This window comes from Lepidochelys kempii, chromosome 2 (genome assembly GCF_965140265.1).
Source record: "Lepidochelys kempii isolate rLepKem1 chromosome 2, rLepKem1.hap2, whole genome shotgun sequence".
Taxonomy (NCBI): domain Eukaryota; kingdom Metazoa; phylum Chordata; order Testudines; family Cheloniidae; genus Lepidochelys; species Lepidochelys kempii.
This window is the reverse complement of record NC_133257.1, coordinates 9788789-9811048: the sequence shown is the minus strand read 5'-3', so window position 1 is coordinate 9811048 and position 22260 is coordinate 9788789. Positions and strand designations below refer to the sequence as shown.

Below are 22260 nucleotides of genomic sequence, written 5' to 3'. Positions count from 1 at the left end.
GCCCCACCGCAAACAGATTACAGTTCTGGATCCTCATGATAAGAGCTATAAGAGACACAACGAGTGAAGGACAGTCCAGTAGCCATAACTTTCAATGCCTTTGCTTTTATAAATGTAAGTCAGACTCTAATACAATCTAGCATTTTAAGTACCTAAGCCCTTGGTAAAAGGCACCACCTGCAGCATTCCCAAAGGAAAGGGTGGAGGAAGGAACGATTAAATAGCACATGTAGTCTCATCACTAAACCCCCTTTTAAAAAAAAGTTGTTTAAGAATGTTCTAATTAGTACAGGTGATACACCGAGAAAAGAAGAAAACAGGAAAATGAGGGAGATAACAAAAGGAGAATATTGTTATGTATATTGCACCACAGGGATTTTACAGCCAAAATACATGGATCCTACCTGCAGAACTTGAATGATAATTTAGATGTAATATAAGTTGTGACAAAGTTCCTCCTCTGCCTTGGTGGGTCCTGCATTTATTGGCGGATTTGCTTGCCTCAGGGATTCATGGCAGCCCTCAGTTTAGCCACTTCTGCTAGTGGCTCAAACCTGCCGTTCACTCAGCTAACCTCATCACTGGCCAGTATGGGAAAAAGGAAGGAGAACAATCCCCGCAGTCTATGCTGATCCACCATGTGGGTCGGGGAACAGCCCAGAGATCTTCCCCTCTGGTGGAACTCACAGTCCAGGTCAACTCCTCCTGTGTCTGATCAGGAGTTGGGAGGTTTCGGGGGAACCCGGGCCTGCCATCTACTCCGGGTTCCAGCCCAGGGCCCTGTGGACTGCAGCTGTCTAGAGTGCCTCCTGGAACAGCTGTGCGACAGCTACAACTCCCTGGGCTACTTCTCCATGGCCTCCTCCTCCCTACACCTTTTTTATCCTCACCACAGGATCTTCCTCCTGGTGTCTGATAATGCTTACACTCCTCAATCCTCCAGCAATACGCCTTCTCACTCTCAGCTCCTAGTGCGTCTTGCACCCAGCTCCTCGAACGCACACCACAAACTGAAGGGAGGTCCTTTTTAAACTCAGGTGCCCTGATTAGCCAGCCTGTCCTAACTGATTCCAGCAGCCTCTTAATTGGCTCCAGGTGTCCTAATTAGCCTGCCTGCCTGAATTTTTTCCAGCAAGTCCTTCTTGTTCTGGAACTGCCCCTGTTACCTTACCCAGGGAAAATGGACCTGCTTAATCTGGGACTAATATATCTGCCTTCCAACACTCTTCCTGCCTTTCTCTTAAACTCCAGCGGGTGCACGTGCGGCCCTGCGAGCAATTTTTCTTTTTACCGCTGCCTTGTGCCAGGCCACGTTACCATGAGCTTGCCCCTGAACCCCAAGCCCTTCCTGAACGGGGTGACAGGGAAGCCGGTGATGGTGAAGCTGAAGTGGGGGATGGAGTACAAGGGCTACCTGGTGTCTGTTGACAGCTACATGAACATGCAGCTTGCGAACACAGAAGAATACATAGATGGTGCATTGTCAGGACACCTTGGTGGAAGTTTTGATAAGATATAACAATGTCCTCTACATCAGAGGAGTAGAAGAAGAAGATGGAGAAGTGAGAGAATAAGTTTGTATATTTCTGGAAAATAAAGATCAGTTTTCCACAACTTAAAAAACAAACAAACAAACAAACAAAACACAACACTCTCCTGTCGCCACCTGGCCCCACTCTGTCACAAAGTGAATAAAACAGAAATTCGTGGACAGTAAGAGGGCTACAAGAAAAGATCATGTGATTGCTTTGATTAATTAAATGCATCTTAACCGAGCAGTTTAATGTGTTTATTATTTGTATTTCAAGTTGCAGCATGTGGGATTATTTCCTAAGGGAAAGTTGATGGTTGATGGAGACACAGGTGCTGTGGGGGGGGGGGGGGGGGGGACAAGAAATGATTGCACAAGACGTGGTGACAGGGGAGCAAAATTGGAAAGAAAAGATTGAGGTGGGGGCAAGGAGGATGCTAGACACAGTGGGAAAGGGGAAAATTGTGATAGGACAGTAAAGCAGGCAAAGAGGCTGCAGATGGGAACTCCAGTAATGTAAAGCCAGTGACAAAAAACAACAAACTTAAAACCTAAGATAAGGGAAGTAAGAGGAGAGGAAATTAGAGGATGCAGAAAAAGAATTTTCAGTATGCAATACTAACATGGAAAATACTTTATTCTCCTAATTGGTGGTGTCATATATCTGCTGGCACCTTTCAACATGTACTCCTCTCTTTTCATATAAAAGAAGGAGTCCCCAAATTACTATTCTCTGAAAGTTTATGATCAAACAGACGATCCAAGTGGCAGGTCAGAACGTATATGCAACTTGCATATTCCAAACATGTCCATCTTGCATATTAATGTAATATATATATGACTTCCGTACACTAGTACGGCCGTATCAGAAATTTAATATACATAAATAATGGTTTCTCATGTCCATAGATCAAATACAAAATTTTGGTCTGACATCAAGACTAACAGTCTTAAAATGTTATTTAAGACAGTATTTTTTCCTTAATCTGCTGTAGTGTTTAATCAATTTATACACAGTAAAAACTTAATTTGACAGATGTGAATTAATTATTTCTGTCTGCCTCTAGCATAAAACAGTTTAAGACCATGGCAAATACTTGCAGAAAGATTTATATAGGAAGATTTGTGCATTTTAGGTAACATCACATATATAATATGTATCTTCAATACAGAATATACAAAAGTTGGTTGCTGTAAATTAACATTTGAATTGTACATACCTGCCCAATTGCCTACACAAGATCTCTCTCTCGGTCGCATGTATGTATCCCAGTATGTCCAGACTGATTTTTCTTTTTAATAAGAAAAGTTTCAGCTAACAACTTTTATTATATCATGACACAGAACACGAACAGATTTTATGAGCACTGGCAGAAGGGATGGGGAAAGCAAGACAAGGGATTGAATGGGTCAGGAGACTGTCAATAGGATATGCAAAATTTATACTTCTAGGTTGCAGGTCTGAAGTCAGCAGAAGGTAATGAGCAAAAGTTGCCACCCAATGGCTGTCTGGTGGCCTATGTGAAACACGTTTGGTGATGTCAGTGCAGTTCCTGGAGGGCAGGTAAACATATCATGAAAGCCACTAACACCATAATTGATGCAAACTGGCAATTGCAGCATAGAGGCAGAGTTCTGAATAGCCCTGGACCTCCCTTTTCACTGCAATCAGTGGGTCCCCTCCCCCACAGGGCTCTGGCACAGTGTTTGGGGGAAAACAAACTGCTGCTTCCTGTCCTGTACCTGTGTCATCGGGATAAATAGAAGATTTCAGCCTCCAGGGTTGTCACAAACAAGTTCACAAACAAAAACACAAACATTTTTCAGATCAGTGGTGATTTCTGAATAATACTATCACCTGAGAAAAAGGGCCAGAGTTTTATCTGTTACACCACAATAAATCCTTCAGTAATTCCACTGACTTCATGATTTACACCAGTATAACAAAGATCAGAATCTATTATCTAGCCCATTTTTCCTAAATGAATTTTTAAATTCTACTGTAATCTTGTGATGACACCAGATTTATAGTAAAAATAACTATCGATTTTACATACGACAATATCTCTCCACATTTCCTCATTTGAAAATTAAACTGAGATTTGTGCTATTTCTTCCCTGGCAACGTTTTAGAAACATATTCTGGATGAAGTATTATGTGGGAAACTTTGGAAAGTTAAGTATTTCAGGACTAGCGTTGTTTTAGTGTCTAGATGGAAGTAACTTGTAAATATAGATTTTTCAAGTCTGTACAGTTGAATGTTGTTTGAATCAGCCCTATTGATATATAAAATGCTGTAGCAGAATACATGCCCAATATTACTATGTCCATATATTTACTCCATATTAGATTCAAAACAGCCATAACAGCACAGGAATAAACAAGAAATAGCCCAGCCAGGACTATCATAATGATTAATATAGAAGAACCACAACAAAGGTTCTAATATTATCATATTTGATAGAACCATTTTAGTTTAAATGCAGGAAACAGATATATCTTTTGCACAAACATAAAGACTTGTAATACATTTAAATTAGTTTAAAATAAGAAAACAAATAATCTCCCACCCTCAGCACTGAACTGCTGAATGGCAACGTTACCATAAACCTTACTTACCACAGTATAAGCTTTCCATATAGATTCTCTAGCACTTAATTATTTCCTCTGGAATTTAATAAGGTTTTATAATCCTCAACATCCAAATGCTTAGTTGGTTTTGAATATTTTCCCCCGATTTATAAAGTAAATAGTGTGGTATCCTTTCCTCGTAAGCTCGTCATGATCTACACTTAAGCCAGGGGAGTCTCTTTTGTCTCCTTTCACTCAAAGTCAGGCAGAGCAAACAAAAGGCATCCATCATTAAGTCTATTAGCTTCAGCTGACAAGACAACTCTAGGCTGCCAGATGGGCAAACGTATTTTGCTAAATCTGGCAGTAGCCACAATAAATCGTAAAAGAAGAACAGCCATAGTGATCTGCTTTTTGAATTGCTTACTCTAATGTTTTAGCGTGCAGGTTATCTCACCATTCTATTTGCTTGAAACACCAACTCCTTTCATTCACTATTTAATCAAGATAGAGTGTATAGCAAGTACCCCCAATGCAGCTTTTCCTTCCCTTTTCATTTCTGGGGCATGGGGGAAGGAAGTGACATATAAGAAATCTAATTTTCTTAAGAGAAAGGCAATCTCCATTCCTTATCCAACTAACTTAAATTAAGAAATTACTGAATCTCACAATGTGAAAAACAAAGCAAAAGAAAAAAGAAAAATAAATGTGAGCCCCCTTGATAATGGACAACACCACCACACTAACAATTTAGAACTGAAGTACACCTATGATAAGCCACTGACAATGAAGGTATGTAAAGCAACTTAAAAAAAGAAGCAATAAATACCCTGTTTTAAGATCCAATTATGATAAAATGTATATTGTGTTGATTGCACCAGAAGTTTTAATAGTTAGCACCATGCTAGAAATTGTGCACAAATATTACTATCTAGAATCAATTATATTGGCTACTTTATCTATAGTTTAACTCTCCCATTGGAAAGGCTGCCTCCACTTTCTGTCAACAGACTAACCACATGTAGGATAAGAGGAAACTGACACTGAACACCAAGATATGGGTCTACCAGATGTTCATTTTGAGCAGGCTGCTGTATATGGTGGCAAGATCTGGATCACCTACAGAAGGCATGAGACAAGACTAAACACCTTCTATACCCTTTGTTGTATTTTTAGTATCAAGTGAGAAATCAAAATTCCTGAAACCAAAGTACTTGAGAGAGCAAAACTACAAAGTCTCATCACTGTTCTCAAACACAGACTTGGATTTAAACTTGGAGAGTGGTCAGTTTGGATGAGCTATTACCAGCAGGAGAGTGAGTTTGTGTGTGTATGGGGGTGGGGGGGTGTGTGAGAAAACCTGGATTTGTGCTGGAAATGGCCCACCTTGATTATCATGCACATTGTAGGGAGAGTGGTCACTTTGGATGAGCTATTACCAGCAGGATAGTGAGTTTGTGTGTGGGGTTTTTGGGAAGGGGGTGAGGGAACCTGGATTTGTGCAGGAAATGGCTCAACTTGATTATCATGCACATTGTGTAAAGAGTTGTCACTTTGGATGGGCTATCACCAGCAGGAGAGTGAATTTGTGTGGGGGAGTGGAGGGTGAGAAAATCTGGATTTGTGCTGGAAATGGCCCAACCTGATGATCACTTTAGATAAGCTATTACCAGCAGGACAGTGGGGTGGGAGGAGGTATTGTTTCATATTCTCTGTGTGTATATAAAGTCTGCTGCAGTTTCCACGGTATGCATCCGATGAAGTGAGCTGTAGCTCATGAAAGCTCATGCTCAAATAAATTGGTTAGTCTCCAAGGTGCCACAAGTACTCCTTTTCTTTTTGCGAATACAGACTAACACGGCTGTTACTCTGAAACACAGACTGTTAGCTTGGTCATCTGCATCAGACTGGTGATGGAGGCATGCCAGAGAATCTCTGTATGGACAACCTGAAGATGCTTCAAAGTCACTGAGCCAACCTAGGCTCAAGGATGTTTGCAAGAGGGACATGAAAACTTTCAAAATTTTGACATTGCAAGCTGGGAAGATGCAGATAAGAAAAGGCTGCACTGCACCAGGGAGCTATGGAGACTAAAGAAGTGCTTGAGAGAAAGGAAAACGAAGAGAGCGAAAAGGAAAGTGTTACAGGCCTCAAGCACTGGTAGTGTGTTGGCTTCATCTTCTGGCCCTGTGCCTTATGCCTGCATGATCTGTGGCAATGACTGTCCCTCAAGAACTGGACTTTTTAGCATTCATGATACTGCAAGAATGACACGCAGTAACTGAACTGCTTTGGTGCTTACACAGTCGTCTTTTGAGCTGGATGGTTGCCATCTGAAAGACTAAACTACTCAAGACAGCGACGTCTTTCTCCACTCTTTTTGACAACCAAAATACATTGATCGTGCTCATTAAATAATGTGCCAGTAGTTTTTCAGGTTTTTTTACCCTTCTGTAGTTAGCGGTATCGTAATATCCTTTCCAAAGTTTCATCACTATACACCATCATAAAAATTCATTCAGATTAAGCTTAGTGTAAAGCATAAATTGGGGGGTGGGGACTTTTTTAAAAAAAAATTAAGTTCAACTGTAAAACAAAGTAATCTGAATCACATTTTAGCTTTAATTAGATTGGTTTTGGATTATTAATGCAAAAAGATTTTAAATACACACTTTTCAGTGCAAGGCGGTTCAAATATATTCAAAATTGTGTGTGAAGTTAAAAATACTTGAAACAGTTAAGATACTGAGGCATAAAATCTAGCTATTGCATAAGCACAGTAATACTTCAGGTGCTTTTTAGTACATACACTTACTGTTAATATGCAGCACAGGATATATATTGCACTGTTCTTTCATTTAAACGGTTTCTATACATATTCCATTGGTGCTGTTAAAATCTATTTTTCAGTCTGCAGGGTGAGTTCTCGACAGTATGAAGCCAATGCAATTTCAGATTGCATATGCTAAAGACATCACATCATGGAATTGGTGTTAAATAATAAAGTTAGGCAGTTCTTCTCTATACTGGTCTGCTCCAACACCACCTGGGAAAATACACCGAATTTTAGCCACTTAGTCATTAGAAATATATACAAACGGGAGGAAGCTCAGGGAACAAACAATAAGTATGTACAGTTCTAAGAAAAGGAGTACTTGTGGCACCTTAGAGACTAACAAATTTATTTGACCATAAGCTTTCGTGAGCTATGGCTCAAGTGACTGTAGCTCACGAAAGCTTATGCTGAAATAAATTTGTTAGTCTCTAAGGTGCCACAAGTACTCCTTTTCTGTTTGCAGATACAGACTAACACGGCTGCTATGGTGAAATATATACAGTTCTGTAAGAGACAGTGACTTCCCTTTCCTATCGTTCTTCACCAAAGAGCAAGCTTTTGCTAGGGTGCCAGTTCATCTCCTTTCCCTCAGCCTCTGAGTCATACCTCTGCTGGGGCTCGCAATAGTCCATAAGACTAATGGGTATCTATGGCCTGGTTCTTTCTCCCCTCTCCACAGCCATGAAAGGGGTTAATAAAGAAATCCTGTAGCTGCCCATGTTAGAGGGATGGGGAGGAAAAAGACAACTCATTACCAGATGTCAGGAGACACTTCTACCACTTTCCAGAATTGACTGCCTGCCAGACCATATCTCCCTCCTTGCATGGCCAAAGAGGCATGTCCTCTGGCAGTGTTCAGGAGATGCCCTTTGAGGTAAGGAACATATTCCCATTCTCACCCATTCTATTATATCACAGCAACTTCAGATCTCATACCACAGAATGATCAAAATAGATAATGTTACTCCTTTTTAGATCCCAGATCTGGAATGAGACCTGGAAGTTCTGCAAGGGGCTGTGCAGTCACAGGACAGAGAGCAGGAGGAGGAGGAGGAGGAGGTAGTTGCTAATGTATGTTGTCTACATACATACCAAGTTTCAGGGGGCAAAGCAGAGGCAACACGTGCAGGGGTCATGTGCCCCCACAGAACCTTGGGCTCTCCCCCACTATCCATAGTTACATGTCACTTCTGAACATACGGCTCTGAAACTCTAAAGTCTGCACAGTAATTAAACAATGTTCAAAATTCATTACAAACTACAATTCTGAAATTATGCATATGGTACTCTCATGGCAATATGACTCATTCACTAAGGCACCTTTTCAAAAGAGTAATATGCCAGAACTCCTAAGTTTTAACTTTCTATAACCTGAACACCACCAAGCAGATCTATTTCTGAAATGCTTGTAGAAATATATTACCATTTTTCGCTATTTAATGAAAGTAGTGCATAGTAAGACAGGTAAAAAAATAAACAAAATATAAATGGCCTTTATGGTATCAATTCATTTCTCTTTGCTGTATTCAGGCTTTCAAGATTTAACCTCTGCAGGAGCTACTGCTCCCACCTACTCTGCTTCTAAAGAAAGTATGTGTATTATAGACCAACTACAAACAAAGCAAATATTATTTCATAAGTAAAAACTGGTTTCTGTGACTCAGATTCCATTTGGTACAGACTGATGGTGTACATCTTATCTGCTTATAACTTATTTGGTCAGGCACAATGGAGCCAACAGACTATTTTGAAACCCTTAGGCCAACATGACTCTTTCTCAGATGACATTTCCCAGATAAAAAGAGAACAGACAAGTAATCTCCATTCTACACTGCAGAGAACTTAAAGTCAACAAAATGTGATCATGCCAATCAGCTGATCTAAGTAAACGACAAAATTTCCAGCTAAGAAATAGTTCTTACTTCTGAATGGACAACAGCACTGACTAACAGAGGTGCAGTGATGCTTTTGGTGAATTGCTTCAATAAACTGAAGTCCAATCATTGGTGTTATTGGGAGAGTGCCACAGTTGTTGACAGACTCAGTGTAGAATTTCTTAATAACATTTTTAAATGTAAATGTGAACAAATTCATTCTCACTGCTCTCATGTCATCAACTTGTTCCCAGTGTTAGAGGCACCAGCTTGTTCTTATTTTCCCATCATATTAGCACAGAAAAAGTAATAGTAAAAGATAGTAAAAGTGAAAGATTTTAGGCATCTATGCTACGAGCTTGTTTTCAATTTGTGAAGTTAGTTAACGTAGAGACCAGTATATATGGATAATTAAAACAAAAAAATGAAACATTAATTCAAAAACCAAACCTCATTCTCTGTCACTGAAACCAGTAGATTTTCAAGTTCAAACTAGGAAAGCAATTTACCTTGTAAATGTCTACATTAGCTTCAGACTTCAAAACAGCAAGTTTAAAAAAATCAGCAATACACAAATCAATATCTAATTTACAGTCAATATATAGTCTGCTAAACCTGAGGCAGAGGGTTATTAGAGATTTAATAGAAATATTTTGTAAAGTGAACTACACTACAGCAAAACCACTGAGTCAAAGATTTATTGCCAGTTACACAAATGTATTCCCCCAGAAATCTTTTAGTATTCATGGGCTATGAACACACTTGTATTATAAAGGTATTTTTACATAAATCCATTTCATAGAATCATAGAATTATAGAATATCTGGGTTGGAAGGGACCTCAGGAGGTCATCTAGTTCAACCCCCTGCTCAAAGCAGGACCAATCTCCAATTTTTGCCCCAGATCCCTCAATGGCCCCCTCAAGGATTGAACTCACAACCCTGGGTTTAGCAGGCCAATGCTCAAACCACTGAGCTATCCCTCCCCCTCCATATTTACATTTAATTAAATATGTAAAGAAGGAATATGTTCAATATACATACTAATACGTACCACTATTTGCACAATTCAAAAATCCAAAAACCAGCATTTTTGCACTGTGAAAAAAGGCAGCCCTGAAAGGAAAGTATGTTTGGAATGGTTTCCTTGTCCCTGGGCTGCTCACATCTGTCTCTGCCTCCCTCCCTCAATTCTCTAAACACTAGAAAGCTCTCAAATTTCTTACCATGCAAATCAAAACATGTCCTCACTCCAAAAAACATTTTACGCAACTTTAATGATAAGAGGCAATAGGATGATTTTTTTTTTTTAAAGTTACTAACGGAACTGTTTTAAGCTTTCCTTAACAGCCTCCTTATTCTCAAGAGACCAAACCACCCATTCAGGTATTAGCTGCCCAGGAGTTTAAAAAAAAATAAAATAAATAAAATAAAATAATTGAAAAGTTGAAGTTTGTTAGATTCCTGCATCACTGCATTTCAGACAAGGGTCACTCTGGTAAAAATGACAGGTTTCAGAGTAACAGCCGTGTTAGGTTTCAGAGTAACAGCCGTGTTAGTCTGTATTCGCAAAAAGAAAAGGAGTACTTGTGGCACCTTAGAGACTAACCAATTTATTGCATCGGATGCATACCTGAAGTGAGCTGTAGCTCACGAAAGCTTATGCTCAAATAAATTGGTTTGTCTCTACGGTGCCATAAGTACTCCTTTTCTTTCTGGTAAAAATGCGGTTTTATATCATTTGTGGAAGCAACAAATGGGGTTATGCAGAGGTCTTCCAGGGGGTACATCAACTCATCTAGATATTTGCCAAGATTTACAACAGGCTACATAAAAAGCACTAGCGAAGTCAATACAAACTAAAATTTCATACAGACATTTTTAAAGTAATAGTGTGCTGTGACACTTTTGTTTACACCACGCAGCTTTTAGCGACAAGGCAGTGTCAACACAGCCTTGTTGCTAAAAGTCACCATGTAAACACTCTTTGTCGGCACTCTGTCAGCACTTTTGCCGACAAAATACTTCCAGCCCCGCGAGCGGCATTAGCTTTGTCGGCAGCAGAGCATTCCTGCCGACAAAGCCGCATTCACACTGCCACTTGCGTCGGCAAAACTTTTGTCTTTTGTGGGTGGAGGGCTTTTTAAAATACCTGTGAAAGACAAAAGTTTTGTTAATAACTTTCCAGTGTAGACATACCCTTAGCTAGTCCTTACTCCTTACTAAGGGCATTCTCCTTGGCATTAATTGTAAAACTCAACCTAACTCTTCTGTATTTTCCCCATTACTTAAAAAAACACCACACATACAAAGCTTGCATTAACAAAACATTAAGACTGGAAGTCAAGAAAAAAAACAACAACACACACACAGTAACCAAAACTTGGCCATTTTGCATATTTCCATTTCCGTGCTGCTTTTTGAATGTGTTGAGAGAGGATTTGGGGGATTTTAAAATTGCATTTATTTATTTATTTATTTATGGCCTGCTATGCTATGTTTGTTTGTTATTGAAAGCAAGGTCAAAGAATTGTGCTTTCCTTGTGTTGGAATTGAAAAGTAGTGACATTTGAGTCATGAAATTCCATAGTATGGATTGTGTTCTAAAATGACCCAAAAGTGGAGTATAAATTCCTCTTTTTCCTCTAAAAGTAGGTGGTTAATTGGTGTGAAATTTCACAGCGAACATTTTTACGCCCTTTGAATTTGCTGTGTAATTTTTGTTTCATTTCTCTTCATTAGTTAATAATAGGAAACCTCTGAACTTGAGCTCAGATTGAAATTTTCCTTGGCAGTCCTACTTTTCCATTGTTGGCTGACATCTACATAAAACTTAATAGAGAGGTGGACCTAGAAGAGAAATGGTTGTGACCCAAGAACCAGATGCCAACTGGTAGAGCGCACTGAGGTATTTAAGAGTAGAGGAATCCCCTGGATTCAGCAAAAGAATGTAATGTAATTTATTATTGAATGAAAGCTTGTGTGTCACTGGTCATCATAACCATTCCAAAATGTACGTACGGGGAACGTGTGAGGAGTTATGTATACATACAAAAAAATTTATTCTCTACGTCTGTAGTTAAAAACAGGTAATTCAAAGGCAGTATGTCTTGAGACCAACTCCTCATGACAGGGATTGGGAGACACTTTTCTCTGGGGAAGATAATTGTGTATTTTATGTCACATAATAGGAGTCTATTAGCATTTTAAGCCTTATAAGCATTCTAAGCCAAGAGCTGGCAGAGACTTCAGAAGACAATTAACAGGAAGAAGTAAACAGCAGGTAAGGGAAACCCTATCTTGAACATCAAAGGTCTGTTCTGGTATATTTGGGGATGCCAAGAGACACCCTCTCCTCCTTCACGTAGGAAGTAAACTGACAGAGCTTCCTTCATGAAAAAAGGATCTCAGCCAGGCTTGGTTGAAAATCCTGACGAGAACTTTGGGTAAGGTAATCTTTAGACAGGAGGATAACTTGTTAGTTAAGTTTAGGCTTTAGAATGTGTGTTACAATGTTGTTTCATATGTAGCCACTTGTTCTCATCTCTCACACTTCTTTTTTTATTTGAATCTCTATTCTTTCTTAAATAAATTTCCTTTTGTTTTGTAATGGAACTGAAATGCTGTGCACAACACTGTAGCAGTGGTCTAAGAAGCAACAGGTTAACTGCAGTACATTATTCCTCTGGGAACAGAGGATATGGGATCTCTGTAGGTATCCAGTGATTTGGGGCTAGATACCACAGGAGGCACTTTGAAGGGACTCGATGACAGGGTTGTATTTGTTGTCAACCTGCAAGGCAAAAACAGGACTACTGTAGCTCAGAGAAGAGTGCTTGAGTGGATGACATGCTGGCTGTGTGAGGGAGCTAGTACCCAGCTAGTAAAGACAAGGCTCCCTCACACTGGAGGCAGGTGGAAACAAGGTGACTCACAGCCCTGGATACCCCAAGAACTGTCACACTGGTGCAATGGGGAGTTCATAGAATCATAGACTTTAAGGTCAGAAGGGACCATTATGATCATCTAGTCTGACCTCCTGCTCAACACAGGCCATAGAATCTCACCCACCCACTCCTGTAATAAACCCCTAACCTATGTCTGAGCTACTGAAGTCCTCAAATCATGGTTTAAAGACCTCAAGGTGCAGAGAATCCTCCAGCAAGTGACCCATGCCCCACGCTGCAGAGGAAGGCGAAAAACTCCCAGGGCCTCTGCCAATCTGCCCTGGAGAAAAATTCCCTCCCGACCCCAAATATGGCAATCAGCTAAACCCTGAGCATGTGGGCAAGACTCACCAGCCAGAAACCCAGGAAAGAATTCTCTTTAGTAACTCAGATCCCACCCCATCTAACATCCCATCACAGGCCATTGGGCATATTTACTGCTAATAGTCAAAGATCAATTAATTGCCAAAATTAGGCTATCCCATCACACCATCCCCTCCATAAACTTATCAAGCTTAGTCTTGAAGCCAGATAGGTCTTTTGCCCCTACTGCTCCCCTTGGAAGGCTATTCCAGAACTTCACTCCTCCAATGGTTAGAAACCTTCATCTAATTTCAAGTCTAAACTTCCCGATGGCCAGTTTATAACCATTTGTTCTTGTGTCCACATTGGTACTGAGCTTAAATAATTCCTCTACCTCCATGGTATTTATCCCTCTGATATATTTATAGAGAGCCATCATATCTCCCCTCAGCCTTCTTTTGGTTAGGCTAAACAAGCCAAGTTCTTTGAGTCTCCTTTCATAAGACAAGTTTTCCATTCCTTGGATCATTCTAGTAGCCCTTTCTCTGTACCTGTTCCAGTTTGAATTCATCCTTCTTAAACATGGGAGACCAGAACTGCACACAAGATTCCAGATGAGGTCTTACCAGTGCCTTGTATAATGGTACTAACAGCTCCTTATCTCTTCTGGAAATACCTCGCCTGATGCATCCCAAGACCGCATTAGCTTTTTTCATGGTGAGATCACATTGGTGGCTCATAGTCATCCTGTGATCAACCAATACTCCGAGGTCCTTCTCCTCCTCTGTTACTTCCAACTGTGTCCCCAACTTATAACAAAAATTCTTGTTATTAATCCCTAAATGCATGACCTTGCACTTTTCACTATTAAATTTCATCCTATTACTATTAGTCCAGTTTACAAGGTCATCCAGATCTTCCTGTATGATATCCCAGTCCTTCTCTGTATTGGCAATACCTCCCAGCTTTGTGTCATCCGCAGACTTTATTAGCACACTCCCACTTTTTGTGCCAAGGTCAGTAATAAAAAGATTAAATAAGATTGGTCCCAAAACCGATCACTGAGGAATCCACTAGTAACCTCCTTCCAGCCTGACAGTTCACCTTTCAGTGTGACCCATTGAAGTCTCCCCTTTAACCAGTTCCCTATCCACCTTTCAATTTTCATACTGATCCCCATCTTTTCCAATTTAATTAATATTCCCCATGTAGAACCGTATCAAATGCCTTACTGAAATCAAGGTAAATTAGATCCACTGAGTTTCCTTTGTCTAAAAAATCTGTTACCTTCTCAAAGAAGGAGATCAGGTTGGTTTGGCATGATCTTCCTTTTGTAAAACCATGTTGTATTTTGTCCCAGTTACCATTGACCTCAATGTCCTTAACTACTTTCTCCTTCAAAATTTTTTCCAAGATCTTGCATACTACAGATGTCAAACTAACAGGCTTGTAGTTACTCGGATCACTTTTTTCCCTTTCTTAAAAACAGGAACTATTTTAGCAATTCTCCAGTCATATGGTACAACCCTTGAGTTTACAGATTCATTAAAAATTCTTGTTAATGGGCTTGCAATTTTATGTATCAGTTCCTTTAATATTCTTGGATGAAGATTATCTGGGACCCCCAATTTAGTCCCATTAAGCTGTTCAAGTTTGGCTTCCTCCTCGGATGCGGTAGTATCTACCTCCATATCCTCATTCCCATTTATCATCCTATCATTATCCCTAAGCTCCTCCTCAGCCTCATTAAAGACTGAGGCAAAGTATTTATTTAGATATTGGGTCATGCATAGATTATCCTTAACCTCCACTCCATCCTCAGTGTTTAGTGGTCCCACTTCTTCTTTCTTTCTTTTCTTCTTATTTATATGGCTATAGAACCTTTTACTATTGGTTTTAATTCCCTTTGCAAGGTCCAACTCTACCTGGCTTTTGGCCTCTCTCACTTTATCCCTACATGTTCTGACCTCAATAAGGTAGCTTTCCTTAATAATCCCTCCTATCTTCCACTCCTTGTAGGCTTTCTGATTTTTCTTAATCACCTCTCTGAGACACTTGCTCATCCAGCTTGGTCTACAACTCCTGCCCAGGTTTAGGATCATTTCTGGTCATTATGCAAGATATAGCTGGAAATGTATGTGCTGTGCATACAAAATTGATTGATGGGAGCAAGGTACATACACGCCTGATTAGCTGTTTTGGTGTGAGGGTGGGACACAAAAGCCTAATTATGTTGATATTGGAGACCAGGGAGATTGAGAACATGCACAACTAAGCCCAATTGGTTGATACAGGCTGGATACACACAAGCCTGATTGGTAGGGCAATGAGGAGGTGGTACACTCATGCTGATTGGTGGGGCCAGGTTCACATAAAGTGTCACATTTTCTTCTGCCAGAGAAGGGTTTATGTGCAGCTACTGATGGATAAAGTATTTCTCCATGGCACTTCTACCCCCAGTGCCACCCCCTCCATTGCCTGATCCCAAAAGGACATTACAGAAACCTAGATAATTAATACACAAACGGGTTAGTTGTGAAGGAGTTTGGGTTGAGAGACACACACACGTGACACAAACCCACAAAAGGAAAGAAATGAAAACTTAAGCCACCCAGTGCATATCTTACTTTACTACATCTACGATATATCATACAGAGCAACACTAACTCTGCCCTCTTCTTTTCCCCCTAGGAATGCTAGCCTTCCATTACCCTACTTAATAAAGGGTGTTGTGCAGCAGGATGGTTGAACTACCATCTCCTAACACACCCAACTACTACTGTTAGGGTTTGAGGGGGGAAAAGTCTACCGAGTGGGTGAAAATAAAACAGAATTAAGGTTGAAATGCATAGTCCGTATACAGTACTTACAGTAATGCTAAGATATATGCTTGTGAGTAGAGGAGCAGAGGGTGCGTATTGTGAGATGGCTTAACTTTTCATTTCCTTAATTTTTTGAGTTTGTATCAGGCATGTTGGTGTAGCAACCCTAACGACTTCATAAAAAATTTTAATGTATTAATATATAATATACCTGTGACTAAATTCAGTTTATGCCGTGATGTTGTAGTCATGTTGGGCCCAGGATATCAGAGAGACAAGGTGGATGAGGTAATATCTTTTTGGACTAACTAACCAAACTGGTGAGAGAGAGAAACTTTCAAGACTACACAGAGTTTACCATTCATGATCTGAATAGACCTCTATCACAATCCCCTTCGGTCATCTCTTTTCTAAGATGAAAAGTCTTTTTAATGAAAGCTGTTCCATACCCCTAATCACTTTGCTGCCCTTCTCTGTACCTTTTCTAATTCTAATAGAAGTTCTTCTGAAACAGGATGACCAGAATGGCACACAGTATTCAAGGTGTGGGAGTTCCACAGATTTATATAGTGGCATGAGATATTTTGTGTCTTACTATCTATCCATTTCATAATGGTTCCTAACACTGTTAGCTTTTTTGACTGCCACGGATCATTGAACATATGTTTTCAGAGAACTATCCACAATGACTCCAAGATCTCTTTCATGAGTGGTAGCAGCTAATTTAGACTCCATCATTTTTTATGTATAGTTGGGATTATGTTTTCTAATCCACACAGCTTTGCATTTGTCAACACTGAATTTCATCTGTCATGTTGTTGTCCAGTCACCCAGTTTTGTGAGATCCCTTTGTAACTCTTCACAGTCAGCTTTGGACTTAACTACCTTGAGTAGATTTGTATTGTCTGAAAACTTTGCCACCTCACTGTTTACTCTTTTTTTAAGATCATTCATGAATATGCTGAACAACATTGGTCCCTGTACAGAGCCTTGGAGGACACCACTATTTACCTCTCTCCACTGTGAAAACTGATCATTTATGCCTATCCTTTGTTTTCCATCTTTTAACCACTTACTGATCCACGAAAGGATCTCCCCACTTATCCCTTGACTGCGTACTTTGTTTAAGAACCTTTGGTGAGGGACCTTGTCAAAGGCTTTCTGAAAGTCCAAGTACACTATATCCACTGGATTACCCATGTCTACATGTTTGATGACACCCTCAAACAATTCTAATAGATTGGTGAGGCATGATTTCCCTTTATAAAAGCCATGTTTACTCTTCCCCAACATATCCAGTTCTTCTGTGTCTGATACTTCTGTTCTCTACTATAGTTTCAACCACTTTGCCTGGTTATGAAGTTAGGTTTACCAGCCTGTAATTGCCAGGATTATCACAAGAGGTTGGTTTGGGGTTTTTTTTTTTTTTTTTTAAGATCACCACATTAGCTATCCTCCAGTCATCTGGTACAGAGGCTGTAGCACAGAGCGCCTCTGCCACTACCCAGTACTTCACTGCCTGGCCAGTTCATTTGATTCCACAGTCACAAATACACACCACGTTGTTACTTTCATCATGTGTGTATTTATTATTTCATTACCAAGTTTACTGCAGGCTTACAGACAGAGGCGGTTTCCCCACAGCCTTCACTCTTCAGCCCCATCTCACCCTCGAGATCCCCAGGCTTCCTGTTCATTCCACTTGTATCCTCCCAATTACATCACTAGCCCAGCGATTACCATCCAGGTGCTCATCATCCTCCAATGGAAAGATTAACTGCCTCCAGCTGGGCCTGCAGCCCTCTTCAGGCTGCAGTAATGTCATTGATCAGGGAGCTGCTCCAAGTTACCTGTCACAGGCTGATTGAAGTGGTAAGTTACATACCAAAGTTAGTAGTTCTGGAATTTCATATTTGAATTCCTTTAGAACTCTTGAGTGAATACTATCTGGTCCTGGTGACTTATTAATCTTTAATTGGTCAATTTGTTCCAAAACCTCCTCTATTGACACCTCAATCTGGGACAGATATTCAGATTTGTCCCCTAAAAAGAATGGCTCGAGTGTGGGAATCTCCTTCACACCTTCTGCAATGAAGACCAGTACAGAGAATCCATTTAGGTTTACAGCAACAGCCTGGTCTTTCTCGAGTGCTCCTTTAGCACCTCAAACATCTAGTGGCCCACTGATTTTTTGGAAGATTTCCTGCTTCTGATGTACTTAAAAACAAATTACTGTTAGCTTGTGTCTTTTGCTAGTTGCTCTTCAAATTCTTTTTTGGCCTGCCTAATTATACTTTTATACTTGACTTACCAGAGTTTATGCTCCTTTCTATTTTCCTCAGTGAGATCTGACATCCAATTTTTGAAGGATACTTTTTGCATCTAACCACCTCTTTTACTTTGTTGTTTGGCCATGGTGGCATTTTTTGGTTCACTTGCTGGTTTTATATTTATTTGCGGTATACATATTGCTTAAGCCTCTATTAGGATGATTTTTTAAATTTTCCATGCAGCTTGCAGGCAGTTCACTCTTGGGACTTCCTTTTCATTTCCATTTAACTAGCCTCCTCATTTTTGTATAGTTCCCCTTTTTTAAATTAAATGCTACTGTGGTGAGTTTCTTTGGTACTTCCCCCCCCCCCCCCCGCAAGAATGTTAAATTTAACTACATTATGGTCTCTATTACTGAGTGGTTCAGCTCTATTCAACTCTTGGATCAGATCCTGTGCACCGTTTAGGACTAAATCCAGAATTGCCTCCCCCTTGTGGGGTCCAGGACTAGCTGCTCCAAGAAGCAGTCAGTAATGGTGTCTAGAAATTTTATCCCTGCATCCCATCTTGGATGACATGTACCCAGTCAATATGTGGATAGTTGAAATCCCCCATTATTATTGGGTTTTCTGTTTTTGTAGCCTCTCTAATTTCCCTGAGCATTTGACAATCACCATCACACCATCCTAATCAGGTGGTCGGTAGTATACTCCTACTGCTTTACTCTTATTGTTCAAGCATGGAATTTCTAACTATCCATACATATTCTACAGTATGTTTTGATTCATTTAAGATTTTTACTGTATTTGACACTATGTTTTCTTTCACATATAGTGCAACTCCCCACACCATTGTGACCTACTCTGTCATTCTGTAGCGTGGCAACACTGTGTCACATTATCATCATTCCACTAGGTTTCTATGATGCCTATTATATCAATAACCTCATTTAATACCAGGCACTCAAGTTCGCTCATATTAGTATTTAGACTACTTGCATTTGTATAAAAGTACTTTCAAAATTCGTCAATATTCTTCTGCCTTCATGTGATGTAACTGAATGGGGCTCTTTCATTGGGACTCTCTTCAGTTCCCACCTGTACTTTATCAACTTCAAATCTCTCCTCTTTCCTAAGATATTGAGTATCCCCTTTAATAACTCCTCCCCTAAGAGATGTGCCTGTCAAAACTGTGTGCTCCTTCACCCCTGTTGGCTTTCCTCCAGCCCTTAGTTTAAAAATTCCACTCCGACCTTTTTAATTTTATATGCCAGCAATCTGGTTCTGTTTTGGTTTAGGTGAACCCCATCCTTCCTGTTCAGGCTCCTCCTTTCCCAAAAAATTCTCCATTTCCTAATAAATCTAAATCCCTCCTCCAAACACCATCATCTCATCCACATCTTGAGACCCTGAAGTTCTACCTAACTGGCCTTGTGCATGGAACTGGAAGCTTTTCAGAGAATGCTGCCATGGAGATATTAAACTTTAATCTCTTACCTTGCAGTCTGAATTTGGTCTCCTACCTTTCCCTATGTCATTGGTACCTACATATACCACGACCACCGGCTCCTTCCTAGCACTGCACATATGTCTATCTAGATATCACGAGTGGTCTGCAACCTTCGCACCCGACAAGCGATTCAACATGTGGTTCTCCTTATAATCACAAACCCAACTATCTATATTTCTAATAATTGAATCCCCCATTACTACTACCTGTCTCTTCCTAACAACAGGGACACTGTTCTCTCAGTTCTGCCAACACAGTAAGTGTTTCCTTTCCACTCCTGCACCAGCTGGGGGGAAACTATCCAGTTTCCCCTTTGCTTTTTTAAAAACAGCACTGTTCTCTGTTTCCTGGTGACCTGCCTCCATGTTAGATTCTTCCTTGTCAGGGCAGCCTGCAGAGGTGTACATAGAATATTAACTTGTTCACTGCACCCACATAAAAAATGAAAAGAAGCCTCTATCCATCCACCTCCCAGCTCCAAACCAAATGTACTTTAAAAAAACATCTTACGTGTCTGTAACCCCTACCCCCACACCTACCCATCTCCTAAATAAAGTACAAGGAGCCTGTAGTATGGGGAAGTAAGTTGGGAAACATCTTATCAACTCAAAGTGAACCACAGCCGTAGGAAGAGAAGATGAGAATGAGATTCCAAAATTATGGGAAAAGAAACATTTTATCATTGTTATGACAAAGACTATGAGGAGTTTGACAATAAGTTAATTTTTTTTTCTTATTTTCCTTAGCACCTGCAATGGCGCAAAGAGGGAAGAGTGGCTGCCGCCACAAAGGCTTTCAAATTTCAGGGAAAACAAAGACAAAGAACTCCAATCTGTTCCATTAAGTCTTTAATTCCCAACAACAGAGGCCCATGAAGACAGAGTTGTGGGGGGAAAGATTTCCTGAAGCATTCTCAAAAGGTTGAAATGGAGCGTGTGACCACTGATAGGGAGCAAGTGACCATTGAGAGGGACATGATGCAGATACTTCAGAGGCAAACAGCTGTGATGGAGCACTTTTTGCTGCAAAGATCAAACACTGTGCCCCAGAATTCCAATGTCCTGCAAAATGTAGAAATACACCATACTGGGACCACTTTTTCAATCAAACGGTTTACATCTGCCTCTCACTACCTTTAGTCCCACAGAAGATGGAATGCGCATTATTTTCTGGAGTTCAGGATTGTAGCCATTCCTCAGTGTAGCCATCCCTCAATACCACCATTCTTAACTTTGCACTACATTCCCTGTGGGGCATGGATCAGCATTCAAATTGCACTCTCCATCAGTACCAGGCCCAAGCCGGGGAAGCTAACAATCCAAGTAGTGAACCAAATTTGGTGATGAATCCTGGTCACATGCCACCTGAGGCACGTTGCACATATGCTAAGATGATGACGACTACATTCCCTGATCAATTGTTTATTTTTTATTGAAGCAGCATTGTCACTTTTTTCATACTCAATAAATGCAATTTCTAAAAGCCAGTCTTGAAAACTTAATTCAGATACAACTCAAACTCTCATTGGCACCACACACACCACCCCCTGCCTTTAATTCATAATAAAAATCAAACCAAAAAACTTATTTCTTTGCTTACAAAGCATTTATTAGCCACAACTACTCACTGGCCTCAAAGTAGAAACATAAGGTATCCTGCACGCTGTTCCCTTGACCACTTGGGCTATTCTGAAGGGGTACCCTCTCTGGATGACCATAATTTCGAAAAAATCTCTGCAGCTCCTGTTCCCATCCATCCTCCAGGATTTCTCCCTTGGTTTCATATATATTGTGCAAAATATAGTAGGCACTTATCACACGTGGCACAATGATGAGAAACACCCAGTCTTCTCATAAGGCACCACCATTTTCTTTTCAGCCACCTGAACACACTCTCCACTGACATTCTACAGCTCCTCAGGGCAAAGTTAAATCTCTCCTTTTCATGTTCAACTGTCCAGTGAAAGACTTCATAAGCTAGAGAAGCAGAGGGTAATATGGGTCTTCCAGACTGAGTGAAGGAAACATAACTCCATTAACATCCACAATGTGCTGAGGAGCAAAAGTTCCCTTGCTCATTCCAACAAACAGGCATGGATTTCTAACTATCCTGGCATCATGGACCCTACCAGACCACCCCACATTAATACTGATGAATCTTCCACTGTGATCAACCAGACCTCACAGCAGGATGGGAAAAAAAACTCTTTTCTGTTAACGTCTTTGAATCAGAGTGTGTGTGTATACACACACACACACACAGAGAAAAGGCACAAGTGTCTCATCAATGGCCTCTATACAGCTTGGGAACCCCATCCATGCAAAGCCATCAATAACATTCTGTGCACTGCCAAGCTGTATGACACAGCACAACAGCAGTCTCCTGATTAACTACTGATTGGTAGCCACTGGGTGTGGCGAGTTTCCAGATGTCAATGATACCACACTTCTTCAAGCACAGGGGAAGTCTCATGTTAGTCTTCTCCCACTGCTGCTCCACAGATTTCTAGGAAAGTTGCCTTTGCCATTCTACAGTTTTGCCACCACTGCTGGTCATCCCAGGTCTTCAGCGCTACCCTACCCCACTCGTCACCGCT

The 22260-nt window shown here is 40.4% G+C and overlaps 1 protein-coding gene and 1 pseudogene across 4 annotated transcripts in view; one reads left to right on the top strand and one right to left on the bottom strand.

Annotated features, from left to right (window-relative positions):
* Window positions 1–22260, bottom strand: part of PTK2 (protein tyrosine kinase 2) — a 377029-nt gene that overhangs the window by 321139 nt on the left and 33630 nt on the right. The window lies entirely within an intron of this gene.
* LOC140906321 (small nuclear ribonucleoprotein F pseudogene) lies at window positions 1235–1574 on the top strand (annotated as a pseudogene).